Genomic DNA, 17,280 nt, shown 5'->3' with positions numbered 1-17,280 from the left:
CACAGCTTCTTCATTTTTAACATTTGATCAAAAACAGAGCATGACATCCAAGGCCAAGCCAACACGTGTTCCGCAAGTTGTTCGCTTCTTCAAGGCTGTTTGCACAAAAAACATAAAATGTGTTCTCTTACTGTCGACATTACATACTTGAACAAAATATTCTTAAACAAAAGAAAATATGATATGACAATACTTCGTATACTTCTAAATCAAACAGTCATAAAAGCTGAAGTCCAAATTCTAACACAAGTGAAAAGAATCAAAAACTATAAATTAAAAACTATTAAAAAAAATCTACAAAAAACGATATATGTGTACAACCTAATTTTTCTAAATACACAATTTAAAAAGACAGAAAATATGAAATTCAAAATACAAATCTTGTACAGTTTGCGCAGAGGAAAGAAAAAGAGGGGAAAAAAATTTGGGGACCATTGGGAAATTAAACTACTCTTGTTTTTGACAAGTTAGATTCATAGGAATATAGTGCAACACAGTCCGTCGTATTTTACATTAGCCTCTTCTAAGCAATAACTTTCTTATCCAACACTTTTTCGTTGTCCATACCATATTAATTTTTATATTAAACAATTTCATCCTATTTATACTCTAATTGCAATCAGTACATGTATAGAGAGAGTGGGAGACATGAATTAACGACATTTTAAGCCCATCTAGGGTCCACCATATCCTATTATGCTAGCTCCAAGGAGTTAAGTCTATTTGCTCAGAAAGATGGTACATTGATGCTGTGGATTAAAGTTCAAAGTTTCAAATATATAGTTTATATTGAGACATATATATATATATATATATATATATATATATATATATATATATATATATATATATATATATATATATATTGCAATTATATGACAGGGTTAACTCTTTATATGTAGTGGTTCATTAACCTTTTATTGTTTCTCTTATATCTTTTATGTATTAATAAACATACATAGTATGAGTACCTTCAAGTATTAGAAAACAAGTAAATCTTTCATTTTTCCAAATTCTAATTTCTCTAGTAACCACGATTCATTCTTCTGCGTTATCATCTGTTATCATCTGTTATCATCTGTTATCTAAACATAGAATTAAATATTTGAAATAGATTAATAATAATTTGAAAAGGAGTCTGTTATATTGTTTAAAATTACAATAAACCATTACATTTATTACTAATTACTAAGAGTTGGAGTCTCCCAACATGACTATTTTCTCACTATCCATATTTTCACATTAAAACTGAAATTACCTATTTACACTATAACTTCATGTGTGTTTAAGTGATACTACACATTGTTGAGCCCTTATTCTAAAATGCTGTCAATTGTCTCTTAATTCTTGCAGTCAAAATTGAGATATAAAAAAAAGTATTAAACTGTATTTTTGTTAACTTGTAAGGTCCTAGTTGTATGTTCTTGTTAACTAACATTTCGCTCTAGATGCCCATAGATTAGACGCCAACAGGTCTCTCTAGAAATAGTTCAATATTTAATTACTCACAAAAACGAAAAAAAATTGCAAAATAAGCCAGAAAAATGTAACAAAGTGAATTGGAAGGAGGAGGAAATGACACCATTCCATAACGACCAAGCTATATAGCACAAGTCTTGTTCTCTCCCTTATACTAAAGATACTCTATCCTACTGGAAACTAAATGCTCATCAACTGCCAAAGACCTCAGTTTAGCTATTATGAACTGTAGCCCATGCCGACCAAACTATATACCATATGTCACATTTTATCGCTTATACTAAAGATGCAGTATCCTGCTGCAAACTACACACTCTTCTTCATCAACTGCGAGAGACCCCAGCTTCCCTGTTGCAGGATGTTGCCGTCGTCTATTTCATCTCTAGATCGTAAGAGGCTTGAGAGCTCAGTTTTTAAATACCGTAGCCTCACCCATTAACAATTAGTCCATTAAATTCAAAATTCAAAAACAATGAAGCCTATTGGGTCAAGTATCTAAATCTTAGTCTTCCTAGCTTCGTGGATATATACATATAATTGTGCTATCCTAAATCAAAATAATACCTTATCTATGTAATACTTACATCATATATAAAAATGAAACACCAATTTATAAACATAGATTGTGTTTTTAGCTTTAAATAGACACCAGAACGACAAAAATCTAATAACAGTAACCTGGAAATATGATTTTTCAAAGGTAAGTAAAATGCGGTGAACTCGGTCTAATGGATGCAATACATTATGTTCTTATGGGGTCGCGGTTTAGAGTTAGTCACAACCCTAAGGACTGGAAATGCCCTTAGCCACTACTGTGACTGACCAAGTCAGATAGGGAGCCTACCAGTGCGATTCCACAGGACCAGAGAAAGTTACCTGTTATCATGAACAGTCACTAGTCCGTTTCCTTGTCCTTCTTTCAGACCACATAGAAGTCAGTCGAAGTGGTCCTAATGCAAGGTATACAGGTACCTAGAATCCATTTGGGCCAACCGTTGGCTCTACATACATCAGAGGTCGCCTCCTGCCTCAGTACTTGGTCTCCCATGATGCTCCAGTCTGAATCAGTGTAGGGCAAATAGGTACTGGTCGACTGACTTTACAGCAACAGCAGTTTCCTTGTAGTTTCTTCCGCTTCCTTCAGCAATGCAATACAAGGCGGGGGAGTCCACTTTGACCACTAGTCACGGGTCTGGACTCAATCTTCCAGTATGCACAAGTGTTGACCAGACAAGCCCAGCAACAGAACAGCTGGACATTCGCAAGCAGTCTCCTTTAATCTTTTATAGTCCTGTAGCTTAACTGATCTAGCCAGCTAGTCCTTGAAGACACTCGTCCGATCCTCCTTGCGAGTGCTAGGGTGAAGCAGGTGCTGTCCGTCTTGGTGCAACCTCTCAGCAGCTGCAGCCCTTCTGTCTTTGTTTGTTCCAGCAGTAATCTGAGGTGTAGGTGCCAGGGATGCCAATTTTATACCAGTTACAACCTTGTAGGAGAGAGCATCTTAACTAACCTATGGACTACCAGTTCCCACCGATTATTCCACCAACTTGGTGACGACTTCCTCGGAAGTGTAGCATCTAGCTATCCCAGAGTGCAATATTCGACCCACTTCTACTATGAACAGGCTTTTCTCTTGGTGTGTGGAGCTCCCTAGCCCATCCACTAGATGTGGCTCCTTGGGGTCTACACTCCCCTTGAAAAACTGGTTTGGTGACAGGTTTTCCCTCCCTGCTCAGGATGCCAGCCTGGTTGCCTGACCAAAGGGTAGGCCCTTCACAAGTGTGACTCACATTTGCCCTTCAGTTATGGCTTCCCCATTGAAATTTGTCCTCTAGACTCGCATCCCTACAAGTGGCTAGGAAAGTTAGACATTCTTGCCACAACAACGATGCTCATTGTTATAACGTTGGTCACTAAGCTTCGCTGCCTGGCTTCTGAAGTCTTGGAGCTGAGGATATTTTAAATTTGCACAAAGCTGCTGAACACCATTAAAGATAGATGTCTTACAATTTGATTATTGCCTCGCCACTGGTAGAAAAGTTTGCAAAAAGCACTAGATTTACGAGGCTAGAGTTTACTGGAAGGCTGTATGTTAAATAGAAGGCATATTTCTGTAGTAGGGGATCTCTGTGTATAGTCAGAATCTAGTGAATAGTCCCGCCCATGTGCGTGGACCCAGGAGCAATCAAAAATAATCTCTTAAATTGTCCTCATTGCAGTCCTGCATATACACTTAAGAGAAAATTAAAGACCATAATGTAGCCTGTACCTACAAGGCTACACTGTCCAGTACTTCAACTAGAAATGCCAAGGATATAACACCAATAACACATTCAACACAATCTGTCAAGTTTCACCCATAAAGAAACTTTCCTCCCCTCACCAAATCCTTGGAATGATAGAGAGGAAGGTAAGGACAGACAAGCCTCCATAGGCTGCCATTATGTGTCTGGAATAGGGATACCGTCCCTTTAAGGAACTCTCTGGAGACCCTCGGTATCCCAGCATGCTCAGCCCCTTCCTTTTACTTTCAGTTCTTTTTTCCGGCTCCTGCTAGCAGGACCCTGGAGCATTGAGCTCTCCCTTTTTGGGAAATTTGTTAACTTTTTGGCACTTTTTTTGTGTTCGCTCGACGTTTTTTTGCCTCTTCTTCATTTTTTGGGTGATTTGGGCATTCTTTTATCAAATATGCCTGCCTTATTTGAGAAATGTCCAAAGTGTGCCAGGAAGAAGGCAAGATCTGATCCGCACAGGGTCTGTATCCTGTGTCTCCCTTCTTCTCATGTTCCTGGGACTTGTGAGATCTGCCTGCAGTTTTCAAGTAGGACCCTGAAGGACAGAGAGAAGATCAGGCTCCAAGGACTGGAGCAAAGAAGACAGCAAGATCAAGGTGGGTCTGGACAGCAAAGGGCTTCTTCCTCTGCCTGTGCTGAGGACTCTAGGGGGCTCCCCAGTAAGAAGAAGGCCAGAAAACGGTCTGTTCCCCGTCTCCCCAAGGCTCTGGGTCGAAGCGACATAGTCGAGAGGGTTCGAGAAGGCGCAGGCGGTAGACGTCGAGGCGTCGCCGTCGACTCTACGTTCGACGTCGAGAAGGAGATCATCGACGTCGAGAAGGAGATCGTTGACGTCGAGGAGGCTTTCATAGACGTCGAAACGGCATTCGTCGTCGACCAATTTTATGATTACCCTCAAACAGAAAACAATTTAAAGGCAACACAATTTTTTTTTGGCTTGATGCATTTAAACCGCATGTTTCATATGGGAAACCATGTTTAACCCAAATGCGCCAGGCAGCTCCATGGAGTGCTTTAGACATTGACAGTTCTAGGTTTTGGCTGGTAATGCTTTTGAATGCTGGGACTTGTAGTAGGAGGATTAGCAATTATTTATCAGTCGCATCTGTCTTGCCGTATTAATGCCCTGACGTCACCATCTGAGCCTCTCCAGGCCATGCATTTTGTTATTTCCCTCATCTCCTTCAACATCCTTTGTGGGCCTTCTTGTTTACAGGCCCCCAGGACCTAGATCCAATTTTTGCAGCGACCGGTTAAAAATTCTAGAGCCATATGTTGGCAAGCCCCATTTTACTATCCTAGGAGACTTCAATTTTCATTTAGATGATCACATCTCTAAAGACACTTATTCCTTGGTTGATCCCCTTAAGGAGTGTGGCTTTCTTCAATTGGTTAAAGAACCAACACATCGAGCAGGACACACTCTGGATGGAGTTTTCTCCAATGATCCTAGAGTTAATACTGGGACCCCAGAACCTCTGGTCTGGACAGACCATTTGGCAGTACCGTTAGTCCTGACTTTCCCCCACTCAGCCCCCCCTAGCAAAGAACTTATTCAGGGAAAGGGTAAAAGGAATTATAAAAATATCACAAATGATTCACTGGCCCCCATCATTGGCTCCGTCTATTTGCCACCAGACCCTGAGAAGGCAGCACAAAATCCCGCCAATTCCATCTCTGCGGCAGTAGATTCACTAGCCCCTGTCATTCGACGCTACTCAGCGAGATGTAGGCCTTCGGCTCCCTGGTTCACTGAACCTCTTAAGCTACTGAGACAAGGTTGCAGGAGACAGGAGAGAAAATGGAGGAAATCATGGGACTTCACTGATAGAGAGGCCCATAAGCAATTGCTGGGTGAATATAAAGCCGCAGTCATTAAAACCAAGCAAGAATATTTCTCTAAACTCACTACCTCTCTTACCTCACCGAAGAAGTTGTTCAAGATAGTGGACACCATTTGTACACTACAAGTTCCAGACCCTGTGAAGGGCTCCCAGGAGCTTTGTGATAAGATCTCATCTTTTTTCTACAACAAAATCGATGAGATAGCTATTAACTTAGAAGCGCAGAAAAAGTCCCTTGAGACCAATGCTATCCAGGCATTATCAATTCTAGAGGCCTGGAATAAAGACCCCTCCAAGACCCTCTCCAATTTCCCATCACTCACACTCGATAATGTCAACTCACTGCTGAATAGGACTAAATCCTGCTCTCCTTTGGATCCATGTCCTCTTAATGTGCTGAAGGAGTGTAGGAACACACTACTTCCCCTACTGCTGGAAGTAATGAATAGTGCCCTGTTACATGGGATCTTCCCGTCAGTCTGGAAGAAAGCCATTGTTGGGCCATTACTCAAAAAACCTTCACTTGACCCCACAATCCTGAAAAACTTCAGGCCCATATCTTTACTTCCTGCCCCCGCTAAAATGCTTGAGTCTCACCTGAATCTGCATCTGTCTGCGTTCCTGGACTCCTCTGGGTTTTTAGATCATACCCAGCATGGGTTCAGGAAACTCCATAGTACAGAATCCGCACTCACTATGGTTACTGATAACATCAGAATGAAGGTAGATCAGGGTCAGACAACACTGCTGGTCTTACTCGACCTGACCGCAGCATTTGACACCCTATCTCCCTCAATTTTAACATCTCGTCTGAGGGAGATGGGAGTGGAGGGGTCAGCCCTGGACCTTCTGTCCTCTTTTTTAGACCTTAGAGAACAGAGGATTAAATTAGGAGAATACCTCTCCCCTGCTGCATCTCTGCAATGTGGGGTACCACAAGGGTCGGCTTTAAGCCCGACCCTATTTAACATTTATGTGGCCCCCCTAGCGAGATTGGTAAAAGCCCAGGGAATGGAAGTAACGTCATACGCAGATGACACTCAGATTATGGTGTCACTAGCCCAACCGGTCAGTACCTCCGCCTCCAGCTTCAGGAGTTGCATGCAAACAGTCTCTGACTGGATGATAGTCAACTCCCTGAAGCTGAACGGCGATAAAACTGAGGTGCTGATCTTTGGAAAGGACCAGGATGTGTGGTCAAGTGATTGGTGGCCGCAATCCCTGGGAACCTGCCCGGTCCCCTCCCATTCAGCTAGGAACCTTGGGGTTATGTTCGACACCTCGCTGGCAATGACCCTTCAGGTTAATAGAACAGCGGCTACGTGCTGGGGAATTCTTAAAATTCTCCGCCGAATAGTACATTATCTCTCCCCGCAAGCCAGGAAACAGACAGTGGTTGCACTTGTTGGTTCAAGATTGGACTACTGCAACTCACTGTATGCAGGGATTAACAAGGGACTAATACAGCGACTGCAAACTGTTCAAAATGCGGCTGCAAGATTCGTCCTGGACACTCCCCGATCCTCCTCGGCAATACTAGCCAGAAAGAATTTACACTGGCTTCCTATAGAGCATCGTATTTCGTTCAAAATCATTTGTCTGGTACACAGCGCTCTTAAAACTGAAACATCAGTTGGGCTGGGTGCACTTTTATCCAGCTATGTCCCCAGCAGATGTCTGCGCTCACGGCAACAAAATCTTCTGGCTATCCCTAGGACCAAGAAGACCAGATGGGGAGGTAGAGCCTTTTCTACAGTCGCCTCTGGAATGCACTCCCTCTGGAACTTAAGTCTCTATCTTCACTTTCCCTCTTCAAAAAGGCCCTGAAAACATGGTGTTTTAAGAAAGCCTACCAGTAATCAGCTCCTGGGACAGATAATCTATCAATATTGAGCTAGGCGCCTTGATGCCCTTTGGGGCTTAGTTTGCGCGATATAAATTTTCTTTCATTTCATTTCATAGTTCTCCTTTGTCATTATAAGTAAGGGTTTCTAAAACTTCCAGCATGCAAAGCTTTGATGGCAACATTCAGAGACGGTTTTAAACATACCCTTATTAGTAAATGCTTTATAAATGATTATCAGGGCCATAACCATAGGACAGATACTTCCGATTTTTTAACTTTGCACTTGGATTTCTTGCATAGAAAGTTTGGAAAGGTTGAAAACCTAGCCCGCCCCCAGTCCCGCATACATCCCACCCCCCAGTCCACCGCTCCTTTTGGAGAGTACCTGCACTTATTTTTTCCTTTTAAAGCACTGCCAAAGGTACAAATATTGTGCAAGATTGTTGTTAATGATAGCATGGTTGCCAGAGTTCCTAAATTATTGCTGGTAATAGGAACTGATTGAACTATATTTGCATGTGCAATTTATTGCTACTTTTTAATATATATTGACTGTTAGTCTGTTGCCAAACTGTGGTAGAATCGCTGGATTGATATTAGATCTTTTTGATTATGCATCCCCAAATTAAATGAATGGCTTACATGTATTGTAAGCAGGGCAAACGTGCATCAGCTGTTTGAGGCAATGTAAAGATGGATGGTGAAATTCTACTAACAGAATTTGGATGTTGTTGTATTGTGTATATAGAGGTAGACTAATGCTACTTTTAATTGGAATGGAGGATGTCTGCATATAGAATCTAGTGTCTAATTGAAATGTATACTCTTTATATAATGTTAAAGCAGATGCACGTAATTTTAATGCACATAAGAAAAATTATATGTGCTATTGTATGGCTTAATGCTGAAGCAATAAAAGAATGTTGACTGGTTGGCAGAAAGATTAATTCTGACATATTACCAGCTAGCTCACACAAAAATAATAAACAAAAAGTAGCAACCATAGGTGTCATGTAACAGATCTCAACAGAATGTAGTTAAGACGGCCACATGGAGTTCCATTCATAACATTTTAAGCATAACTCTGTTGCTAGCCAGGCAAGTGAGGAGGCAGCAGACTTCCAGATGGTACTGTGAACCGTCACACTCATCTCTGCTTTAGACTTTCACCTGGAAAAGAACAATGACAGCAACGCCACCTCCCTTCTGGACAATCTCGCCAACCTCGGACTCAAACAACTTGTCACTACGCCCACCCACATCGCAGGTCACACACTCGACCCTATCTTCACCTCCAGCAAACATGTCTCCTTCAGTCACACCACTACTCTCCATTGGACGGACCACAGCTGCGTACACTTTATCTACAATAAGACCACAACTCACAACCATCCTCAACCTACTTTGCGAAGAAACTGGAACAAAATCACCATCGACCAGATCTCCTCATCGCTTCTTCAAAACCCCCCTGCCCACTCCTCAAACCCCGACCAAGCAGCCATTAACCTCACCCAATGGCTATCCAACAGCGCCGACATCCTAGCACCGCTGAAAAAACGTCAAATCAAACTAGGCAGCAAAAACGCCTCCTGGTTCAACGATGATCTTAAGAAATCGAAGAAACTCTGTCGCTCCCTCGAGAAGGCCTGGAAAAAAGACCCAAACACCAACACCAGGGACGCCATCAAAAACGCCACCCGCATACACCACCAACTAATCCGATCTGCCAAGAAAGCCGCATTCAAAGACCGACTAGACAACAACGCCCACAACAGCAAGGAATTATTCAACATCGTCAAAGAATTTACCAACCCATCAGCCAACTCCAACGACATCACCCCCTCTCAAGCCCTCTGCGACTCCCTAGCTTCGTTCTTCCACAACAAAATCGCAGACATCCACAACAGCTTTGACAACCGAACCGGAGACCAACCCACCCAACCTTCTGCAGGACCTTCACCCCCCTTGAACATCCTTAATGACTGGAACCCAATCTCCACTGAGGACACCATCCGCCTGATGAACTCCATCCACTCAGGATCCCCCACAGACCCCTGCCCTCACCACATCTTCAACAAAGCAGACTCCATCATAGCACCACACCTCCGAGACGTCATCAACTGCTCCCTCAACTCCGCCACCTTCCCGGAAAGCTGGAAACACGCAGAACTTAGCGCCCTTCTGAAAAAACCCACAGCGGACCCCACCGAACTCAAAAACTACCGCCCCATCTCGCTCCTCCATTCCCGGCCAAAGCCATCGAGAAAGCCGTCAACAACCAGCTCGCCACCTTCCTCGAAACCAACAAATCCCTCGACTCCTCACAGTCCGGCTTCCGAGCCAAACACAGCACAGAGACCGCCCTCATCGCAGCAACAGACGACATTCGAACTCTTCTGGACAATGGAGACACAGTCGCCCTCATCCTCCTCGACCTCTCCGCAGCCTTCGACACAGTCTTCCATAGCACCCTTCTACAGCGCCTCAAACATCGGAATCCAAGGAAAACCACTGGAATGGATCACCTCGTTCCTCACCGGAAGAACCCAGAGAGTCCGCCTCCCACCATTCAACTCAGAGGCCACTGAAGTCATCTGCGGCGTATCCCAAGGGTCCTTACTCAGTCCCACCCTCTTCAACGTATACATGAGCCCCCTCGCGACCATCGCACGCCAACACAACCTCAACATCATCTCCTACGCGGATGACACTCAACTGATCCTATCACTCACCAAAGACCCTAACACCGCCAAAACCAACCTACATGAAGGAATGAAAGAAGTAGCCGAGTGGATGAAGCACAGCCATCTGAAACTGAACTCAGACAAAACAGAAGTCCTCATCTTGGGCACCTCCCCCTCCGCCTGGGATGACTCTTGGTGGCCAGAGGCCCTTGGAAAAGCCCCCATCCCGACGGACCACGCACGGAACCTGGGCGTCATCCTGGACTCCTCACTCTCTATGAACAGACAAGTCAACGCCGTTTCATCATCTTGCTTCAACATTCTTCGCATGCTCAAAAAAACATTTCGCTTGATCCCCACCGAAACCAGAAAAACGGTCACCCATGCATTGGTTACTAGCCGCCTGGACTACGGAAACACCCTGTTCGAGGCATGTGGGCTGCTGAATTCATATCTGTGCATAGATCGCCGCCTAGTGTTGGGTCCGGATGATTGCACATTGTTGTCCTGGAAGAGTCTTCGAAGTATCACGAGATAGGTGGCTCCTCCCCTGGACTACAGTGCGCATGGGCATCGCCTCCATCCCCAGATTGTTTTTTTCCGCCATTGGGTTCGGATGTGTTTCGGTTCCCTCTGTCGGGACCGATAGTAGTTTACGTTTCTACTTGAGACCAAAAGGTCTTTAGGCTGGGCGTCGGTATTGTTTTCGTTCGGGTTTGTCTTCCTTCTCGGCTCCGAACGCTTCCTGCCCCTCCGCGTGCTCTCTGCGCGGACGGGCCTACTCGACGCTCCAAGTTCCTGAACATGGAACGGACAACGTTCAAGAGGTGCCTGGTGTGCACCTCCAAGTATTCACACCTCGACGTGCACCCTGTGTGCAACAAGTGTTTATCACCGGACCATGACGAGGCGAGGTGTATGGCCTGCTCAAAGTTCCGGTGCAAGAAGACCCTAAAGCATCGTCGGGCCGCTCGACTCCAGGCCCAGTTGTCGGCACCCCCTGCGCCCCCGCCGGACAACATCTTTGAAGAATTTGAAGAAGACGAAAATGTCTTTCAGGTTTCGGACTCTAACCCTGCGTCGGAGGGAGATGACTACGACGCGGGAGATGAGGAGTTTGATGAAGCCGGCGACGAGGTAGGGGACGACGATGGGGCCATTGCCACCGTGGGGGATAGCTCGGAGGAAGAGCACCCCCAAACTGACTCAGGGGTCAATCCCCAACATACGGCCCAGGTCGAGGGATCGCCTTCGGGCCTTACCCAAGACCTTGCTAATAGTCCAACTGCCCGCCTCTCGGCCCGGCCACGGACATTTCTGATGCGCCACTCCCGTTGAAGAAAACGAAAGTGAAGCCATCGGGATCCACACCATCGGTTTCGAAACCGAAAGTGAAAGCTCCACTGGTGGGACAGAAGGCTCTGGAGGCGTCAACACCTAAGAAAGTCAAGATGGCCGACTTGAAGAGCCACGCCAAAATGGCCGACCCCAAGGCCTCGGGTTCGACACCGAAGACAAAGGCGGCCGACTCGGCTGCGTCGGCGCCGAAGATGGTCGAGGTCGACGAGCCGAAAAAGGCTCCAAAGAAGCGTCAAAGCGATTCCAAAGCTCCGGCTGTGCCGGCTCCGGCCGTCGGGGCCAAGGATGGCAAGGTGTCGGCTCCGAAGACGCTGCCCCCGGCAGACTCGACTCCCGACTCGGGGAAATCGCTCGAGACGGTCAAGCCCTCTTCAACCTTGACGAAGAAGGTCGCTGAATCCCTGCAACGGATTCGGAACGCTGCGGTTCCCGAACCGGAGGGAGTGAAGCCGAAGACCGCATTGAAGCTGGCAAAGGTGCAAACGCCTATTCGCTACACCCTGCCGCCAAAGTCGACGCCGAAAGCCTTCTCTCCGAAGCAGGGGGCGGACGTGCCCTCGAAGGAGATGTCGACGCCCAAAGCGTCGTTGGTGGTGTCGAAGCCTCGGCTCCAGCCACTCGCAGATGAAGAGCGCCGAGAGGTCATCATCGACGCCAATACTGGGAAATTGTCCCTCCTCAAACGGAAAATCACCACGGAGCCGGTGCTAGAACATTTTCGGATTCCTCTTAAGAACAAGAAGGACTCGACGGGCGCTTCGGCCCCTATGGAGCCTTCGTCTCCCAGACAAGTGGAACGTTCTCCTACGCGTTCTAACGCGGGGGAAGGTGACGATGAGGAGGAGGTCGAGTACAACTATCCGGCGTACTCGGATCCGGAGGAGGAACATGAACCTTGGTCGGCCGGAGCCGACCCAGATGACCCGCAATCGGGTCAGGAACCGCAGCTCTTTGCGGCAAAGACCTCACCGACGGAGGACTCTGCGGCCTTCAACGCCTTGATTGAGAGGGCCGCAGCCAACTATGATGTCGAGCTCCACTCAGATCCTGTGGATGTGGATTTTTTGTTTGACACTTTCTCAGTGGCCGAGAAGTCAGTCAAGACATTGCCAATGCTCAAAGGGGTGCTAAAGCACGCGCCGGAGGTCTTCAAGGAGCCCACTCGGGCGCGTGTCATCAATCCTCGCATTGATAAAAAGTATAAGGCAGCGCCCTCGGATCCAACATACATCAAGGGACACTTGCCACTGGACTCTTTGGTTGTATCCAACGCTCGGAAGAGGGCGAATTCACAGACAACTGGTGACGCTCCTCCCCCGGACAAAGAGTCGAAAATATTCGAGGCCTCAGGGAAAAGGATTGCTGCGCAGGCAGCTAACATCTGGCGTATTTCAAACACGCAGGCCCTACTTGCACGCTACGATAGGGCTCACTATGACACCCTAGAAACACTGTTGCAGCACTTACCTGACCAGTACAAGGAGGCTGGGGAGATGTTAATTCAGGAGGGCAAGCTAATCACTAACGCTTCCATCACATGTGCGCTAGATGTGGCTGACACTGCCTCCAGGGCGATCAACACTAGTGTGTTGCTGAGAAGACATGCATGGCTTCGAATCTCAGGCTTTAAACCTGATATACAAACAACCATACTCAACCAAACAGTTAATCCTGACCACCTGTTTGGCCCCGAGGTGGATGCGACACTGGAAAAAATGAAAAAAGACACAGACACTGCTAAGTCTATGGGGGCCCTCCAATCTCAGCAGTTTCGGGGTGGTTCCTTTCGACGCTCCAATTCCAGAGGCACCTCCAGGGGTCAAGCATCGCAATCCACACAGTACTATAAGGGCAATACCCAGACCTCATACACCAACAAGGGTAGAGGTGGCTACAGAGGCAACAACGTCAAGGGCAGGGGACGTGGAAACAATAGCTCCAGGTCCACCACCGCCAACAAGCAGTGACGTCTTGTCACTGCCCCCCGACCACACAACACCGGTCGGGGGAAGACTCCAGCAGTTCCTGCCCGCGTGGAAATCCATCACCACGGACAGGTGGGTGAGATCTCTTATCCAGTACGGTTACTGTCTGGAACTTACTTCCACTCCACCAAACATACCTCCAAGAAGCCGTCCTATGTCCGGCGAGCACTTGCACTTGTTGCAGCAGGAGGTCACAGTCATGCTGCAAAAAGGGGCAATAGAGCTCGTTCCACTGCAAGAAAGGGGAACAGGGGTTTACTCCCTGTATTTTCTAATCCCCAAAAAGGACGGATCCCTCAGGCCCATCCTGGACCTCAGGCCCCTCAACTGGTATATTCTCTCGGAGCACTTCCATATGCTCACGTTACAGCAGGTACTCCCTCTGCTTCAACAGGGGGACTTCCTGGCCACACTGGACTTAAAGGATGCATACTTTCATATCCCCCTGCATCCTTCCCACAGGAAGTATCTCAGATTCACAATCCAAGACCAGCACTACCAGTTCAGGGTTCTGCCGTTCGGGGTCACCACAGCGCCAAGAGTCTTTACGAAGTGCCTGGCGACGCCAAAACGTCCACGTCTATCCTTATCTGGACGACTGGCTCATTCAGGCAAGAACAGCACAGCAGTGCGCAGACCACGTGTCACGCACTATTCATCTCCTGCACGATCTGGGATTCTTGCTGAACTATCCAAAATCCCATCTCCAGCCCGCCCATGTACGGCAGTGTCTGGGCGCGACGATAAACACACTGGCAGCCACTGCGCAGCCAAATTCAGTGAGAATCGCCAGCATCCAAACGCTGATCCAACGATTCAGACCTCAGCACTAGCTTCCAGCGAAGGTGTTCATGCAGTTGATAGGCATGATGGCCTCCTGCATCTCCATCGTCCCGCACGCGAGACTACATATGCGTCCGCTTCAGGAGTGCTTGGCACGTCAGTGGACTCAGGCTCATGGGCAACTGACAGACCTAGTGTTGGTGAGCGGTCGGGCGTACAACTCTCTGCATTGGTGGAATCCACAAAACCTTTGCAAGGGCCGACCGTTCCAGGAGCCTGTGCCACAGATTATCCTGACAACGGACCCTTCTCTCCAGGGATGGGGAGCGCATGTACTCCATTACACGGTGCAGGGACTATGGACACTACAGCAGAGGAAGATGCACATCAACGTTCTGGAACTGATGGCAATCTTCATGGCTTTAAAGGCATTCAAAGTACATCTGTGCAACAAGGTCGTGTTGATCCGGACGGACAACATGACGGCCATGTACTACATCCAGAAGCAGGGAGGAACACACTCTCCGCAGCTTTCTCATCTGGCTCAGAGCATGTGGAAGTGGGCCATTCAGAGGAACATCTTCCTCATGGCGGAGCATCTCCCGGGCAAAGACAACCAGATGGCGGACCTGCTCAGCAGGCACAGCCACCAAATGCACGAGTGGGAGATACACCCATCAGTACTCCAACCGTACTTCCAAAGGTGGGGTCATCCAGAGATAGACCTGTTCGCCACAAAGGAGAACGCAAAATGCCAAAGCTTCGCCGCCAGGTTCCCACACCCGCAATCGCAGGGCAATGCGATGTGGATGAACTAGTCAGGCAGATTTGCGTACGCTTTTCCCCCAGCACCTCTGATACCGCTGGTGGCACGCAAACTCAGGCAGCACTAGATGACTCTCATCCTGGTTGCTCCAACGTGGGCTCGCCAACCATGGTACACCACGTTTCTGGAACTCTCCGTGGTACCGCATCAAAGGCTTCATCTCACCCCCAGCCTTCTGACGCAGAGCCATGGCGACATTCAGCACCCAGATCCGCAACAGCTCAACCTGGCGATCTGGCTCCTGAAGTCCTAGAGTTTGGCTACCTCAATCTTCCCCCCGATTGTATGGACATCATTCGGGAGGCAAGGAAGCCCACTACTCGAGCTTGTTACGCAGCCAAGTGGAAGCGTTTTGTCATGTACTGTGTAAACCACGATATTGACCCACTGGACGCTTCCATTCAGAACATTATTTGCTACCTGTTCCACCTGTACCAATGCAATTTGGCGTACTCTTCCATCCGCATTCATTTGTCTGCGATGGCAGCATACCTTCAGAATAGGCAACACCTATCCCTTTTTAAGGTCCCTGCTATCAAGGCTTTTCTGGAAGGACTCAAAAGTCATTCCACCACGGACACCACCAGCTCCAGAATGGAACCTCAATGTGGTTCTTACAAGGCTGATGGGTCCTCCCTTTGAGCCACTGCACTCTTGTGAGCTTCAGTTTCTGACTTGGAAGGTTGCTTTCTTAGTAGCAATTACATCGCTACGGAGGGTTAGCGAGTTGCAGGCGCTCACCATCCAGGAACCTTTCTTCCAAGTACACGCTAACAGGGTGGTGCTCCGCACTAACCCTAAATTCTTACCCAAGGTTGTATCTCAATTCCACATGAACCAAACAATTGAGTTACCAGTGTTTTTTCAAAACCCAGAGTCACTGGCGGAGCGGATGCTCCACACCCTTGATGTTAAAAGAGCCTTGATGTACTACGTCGACAGGACTAAAGATTTTCGTAAGACCAAGCAACTCTTTGTTGCTTTTGCCTCACACCACAAGGGAAATGCTATCTCCAAAGCTGGGATCGCTAGGTGGATAGTGAAATGCATTCAGATCTGTTACGCTAAAGCTAAACGCACTCTCACAATTCCACCAAGAGCCCACTCCACCAGAAAGATGGGGGCCTCTATGGCTTTCCTAGGTAACATTCCCTTAGAAGATATTTGTAGAGCAGCTACATGGTCTACCACACATACTTTCACTAAGCATTACTGTGTAGATGTGCACTCTAAACAGCAGGCAGCTGTTGGCCAGGCTGTTCTCAAAACGCTTTTTCAAACGGCTGCAGCTGGCACGGGCGGCCGCCGCTAATGGAGGGACTGCTATGTATTCTATGCACAGATATGAATTCAGCAGCCCACATGCCTCGAACTGCAAATGCTACTTACCAGTATGCATCTGTTCTTGGCATGTAGGGCTGCTGACATTCATATCGCCCGCCCTCCTCCCCGGCGCCTGTAGCAGCTGCAGTATTTTTCTTTACACATATTTTCATACTCTTAGCATAGGGCATCACTCACATATTTCACTCCATCTCTGCCAATGGCTAAAAACAATCTGGGGATGGAGGCGATGCCCATGCGCACTGTAGTCCAGGGGAGGAGCCACCTATCTCGTGATACTTCGAAGACTCTTCCAGGACAACAATGTGCAATCATCCGGACCCAACACTAGGCGGCGATCTATGCACAGATATGAATGTCAGCAGCCCTACATGCCAAGAACAGATGCATACTGGTAAGTAGCATTTGCAATACGCCGGTATCACCGCAAAACTCCAGAAAAAACTCCAACGCATCCAGAACGCATCAGCCAGACTCATACTAGACATCCCGCGTAAAGACCACATCTCTAGTCACCTGAAAAACCTTCAATGGCTCCCCGTCAATAAGAGGATTACTTTCCGACTCCTAACCCACGCACACAAAGCACTTTACCAACTTGGACCCGAATGCCTCAACACACGACTTTCCTTCTACACCCCCTCCCGCCAGCTACGATCCTCCAACCAAGCCCTTGCTACCGTACCTCGCATCAATAAAACCACCATGGGAGGTAGATCCTTCTCCTACCTCGCAGCTAAAACCTGGAACTCACTCCCCACTCACCTTCGTCTCACTCAGAACCACCTAGCATTCAGAAAGCAACTTAAAACTTGGATATTCGACAAGTAATTCCC

At 47.3% G+C, this 17,280-nt stretch overlaps 1 protein-coding gene across 1 annotated transcript in view; it reads left to right on the top strand.

The window, feature by feature from the left end:
• Window positions 1-17,280, top strand: part of LOC147659037 (coronin-1B-like) — a 111,126-nt gene that overhangs the window by 61,957 nt on the left and 31,889 nt on the right. The window lies entirely within an intron of this gene.

This window comes from Lissotriton vulgaris, unplaced genomic scaffold (genome assembly GCF_964263255.1).
Source record: "Lissotriton vulgaris unplaced genomic scaffold, aLisVul1.2 SCAFFOLD_1858, whole genome shotgun sequence".
Classification (NCBI taxonomy): Eukaryota; Metazoa; Chordata; class Amphibia; order Caudata; family Salamandridae; genus Lissotriton; species Lissotriton vulgaris.
This window is presented reverse-complemented; position numbering and strand designations above follow the sequence as displayed.